Source organism: Uloborus diversus, chromosome 7 (assembly GCF_026930045.1).
Source record: "Uloborus diversus isolate 005 chromosome 7, Udiv.v.3.1, whole genome shotgun sequence".
Classification (NCBI taxonomy): domain Eukaryota; kingdom Metazoa; phylum Arthropoda; class Arachnida; order Araneae; family Uloboridae; genus Uloborus; species Uloborus diversus.
The window spans coordinates 155,322,215-155,326,175 of record NC_072737.1 but is presented as its reverse complement, the minus strand read 5'-3'; positions in this window follow the sequence as shown (position 1 = coordinate 155,326,175).

The window sequence follows — 3,961 nt, the reverse complement described above, 5'->3', positions numbered from 1 at the left end:
TGCAATAAAACTTATCCATAGATACACTTATTCTTAAAAGAACTTTTATTTTGTATCTGAAAAATATAGCAAAATCTACATAAATTGGAACAATTGATATAGTGTTCTTTTTTGCACAAGTTTTTTTGCACGCTCATAGTAAAAATCAATATGAAAGGAATGCGTCAAAATTAAATTTAAAAAATTCAGTGAGCTTACAACGCAACGTAAACTTTCTTTACAAAATTTTTATCCGTTGACTTTATTTTTGAGGAAATTTCATCTGAATATTTCCTCTATTATTTTCTGAAATGATTCCAAAGCAATAATGAAGTGAAACAAAACTTATCCGTAGATTCACTTATTCTAAAAAGGACGCTTATTTCGTATCTTAAAAACACAGCGAAATCCACGCAAATTGGGACAATTGAAACAATGCATTTGATATTCCAAAAAAGAAACAGGATTTCGAATTCGTTCCGAGCCAACTCCGAAATAGACTTTCTTTCTTTTATCGTTTTCAGACGGAAAGAACGTCCTATTAGTAATAAAAATCGCAAATTGAATACGAGCCATTCCTACGAAAGATTTCGTCCGAAAATCCCATAAACGAGACTTCGCAGAAACTAGCTGAGCGCATTGGGGAAATCACCCTAACAAGATGTCGAGCGAAAAGTGAAAAAAAAAAGGGCGCGACAGATTTCTTTGGCAATAACAGATATGCGTTATTTGCATTAAGGGCGCACATTACACTGCGTCCCACGCCGATTTCCTTTCTCCCATATATGAATATCCTGCCTTGTTAGGCGAAATAGATATAAAAGAAAAAAAAAGAAAGGAGATGGAAATAAGGCGGCAAATTTCGGGCCTGAGACAAAGACAGACAGGCAAATGAAAGACGAGAAGATGTGTACGCCGTTATGAGCAGAGAGTGTGCGCATGCAAATTCCGTAGACCCCTTTGGCAGACGACCTTCTCCCCTTAAAAAGGAAACTCTCGTCCAATCCGGCACAGGTGGAAGAGGAGAAGAGGAACATCAGAATAAGAAGGAAAAAAAAAAAGAATTGAACGTTTGGTAAAAGTAAGGCTACTGTATTAGGGGAACTGACTCATCCGACATTTTGGTCCCAAAAATGTACTTCCCAGGCAGCACTTTTTAGTTCATAAAAAAAACGTAGAATTGTTTTGAACGTTGTGACAACCATTTTAACACGTTTATGGAACATTTAAACTTTACTTGGGCTACCTGGAATATCACTACCCAGGTAGTACTTTTCGTTCCATAACCGTAGTAAAATGGTTGTTATCGTTGTGACAACCATTTAAAATGCTTACAAAACGCTTAAAGGTTATGTGTGCTACCTGGAATAGCACTACCCAGGTATCACTTTTCGTTTCATAACCGTAGTAAAATGGCTGTTAACTTTGTGACAATTATTTAAAACGTTTATGAAACGCTTAAAAGTTACATGTGCTACCTGGAATAGCACTGCCCAAGTAGCGCACTTCATTTCATATGCGTAGTAAAATGGTTGTTAACGTTGCGGCAACCATTTTAAAATGCTTATGAAACGTTTAAACGTTACGTGTACTACCTGGAATAGCACAACCCATGTAGCACACTTTGTTTTATAAACGTGGTGAAATAGTAATTAACTTTGTGACAACAATTGTAATATGTTTATGAAACGTTTAAGCGTTGCGAGGGTTACCTGGAATAGCGCTACCCGGCAGCACACTTTGTTTCATAAACGCAGTAACATAGTTGTTAACGTTGTGACAACCATTTTACAACGCTTATGAAACGCTTAAGTGTGCTACCTGGGTAGTACGTAAACGAACACCGTGTTCAAGAAAATCGGTGTCTAACCTTCAGATGTGTTAACCGGTTGATGCTCTGCCATTTCAGTCGAATTAAAGGAGAATAAATCCTAACGTCAAAGCTAAACAAATGATATGTGAAAGTGGAGTTCGTCCCATTTCCCGAAAAGCAATTATTTAATTTAAGAAATACATTGTGTTTCTAGATTTGCTTAAAGTGACGTTATACCCAACTTCTCAACAGTTTTTTAATCGATGAAGCAGCTGTTAAAGTTTTATTATTGTTTATATCTATTTCTTTATTATTGTTTGGCAACACTAAGTATTTTTGAAGCTTTGCAGCGGCGATCGTCTAGTTAGTTTGAATAAAATTTCACTAATAATAACTTTGTCTCTTCATCAGTGGCACCCCGAGCCTAAACTTTTGGGAGGGCGGAAATTTTCAATTTGCCAAATGGAATTCCAAATTTTGCAGAATGGAAGTCCAAATTTCGCCGAATGATGATAATTTTGCAGAATAGATTTCCAAATTCCGCCGAATGATGATCATTTTGCCAAATAGAACTCCAAATTTGGCCGAATGATGATATTTTTTCCGAATCTGCAGACAAATTTAGCGAATAAGAGAATGTTTGTGTGGTCACGGGGATCTTCCGTGACCTTCCATTGGCCTCTGCTCTTCACATTTATAATTCATTGCACGTTATTTGTAGTCATTTGGCTTCTGTAAAATTAATCAGCCCGCTAGTAACTATATTAACTATATTAACGTATTTTAGAATTCTTGAAACAAGGCTATATCTGACACTCTCTTCCAGGTCATATCTAATAAAGGTTGTAAAATGGTTGCTAGCGTTATGGCAAACATTTTGAAGCGTTTAATGAAAGGCGTAAACCTTTCGCTATTTGGGCTTGAAAACAAAATGTCGGATAGGTCAGACTGTCCTCTAAAGGGATTTTAGTAAAAAGGGGTGGAGGGTAGTAAGAAAAGGTGAATAATAAGGCAGAGAAAAGTCGAAGAGCGTTGTCAGGACGAAGACTCATTCCATTTGCAAATACAAATGGGGTTGAGCAACGCGCGTCGTGCGTTCTGGCACGACCACTTTGGAGTGTCCCCCCCCCCCGCCTCCCCCTCGTGATTCTTCCATCTTCTTCGTCCCTCACTTTTAGAAGCTTCTACGTTTTTTTCTAGGATGAAAAGAACGAGAGAGAAAGGAGAAATAGAATAAGAAGAATAGGGGAGGCTACAAAATGGTTGCTTGGAAAATGCACGCTTGGAGACGCTCCTTGAGTGAAAAATCAGAAATCAGAAACGAAGAAGAGAGCAAGTAAATAAATAAGAAATAAAAATCGACATTGAAATAAATGTAATGATTTTTGCTTGGTGTCCATGGTTACAATGCTAAGGGTGGACTGTACACCCCACCTGACAGCCTCGAGTACACCTTTTTTAACGTGCAAAATCCCTTCCGTTTCCCCAAGCAAGGTGAGATTCGACATTTTACTGGCAATTTGAATTTATATCGAGTAAAAACAGCGTGGATATATTTCAGAAATTCAAATATTACTAGAAAGTGCCGTTTCAAATTCTGAACTCTTTATATGCGAAATGTTATCTGTACGATTTCGTTAAAGATTTCATGATTTGTATGAAATTCATATGCGCTCTGTGTACTTACTATCTTAGTATAGGAACGAGAGGTTTTTCCGATTTAATAGATATTTTTCCACAGCGTAGGTATTTTCACCTCATAAACGGGTCAATCAGCATAAAAACCGGACGTTGCAAAAAGGCAAAATTTTAAAAATTTACCAGCAGACGATTTTAAGAGTTTCTGAAAAACGGCCGTGCAGCGTCCATCAAAAGGCTTTGTTAAATCCCGTAAGAATATATTCTGCATTTTTATGAAAAAAAAATACCAATGCTCAACAAAGTGATGGGATCGTATTTAAAAACGAGCTGATGAACGAAGCCTCACATGACTTCCTTTTACTCCAATTTAATGTCATTTTCCCCATTATTGGTAATTTTAATGTGATTCAATAGTTTACTCTCTAAATGTCACCAACAGTGGACAAATTGAAACCAGATTTAAAAAAAAAAATCGTCTAATTTGTCACCATGTTGGCGAGAGAACTTGGCGACCAAAAGACTGGCGAT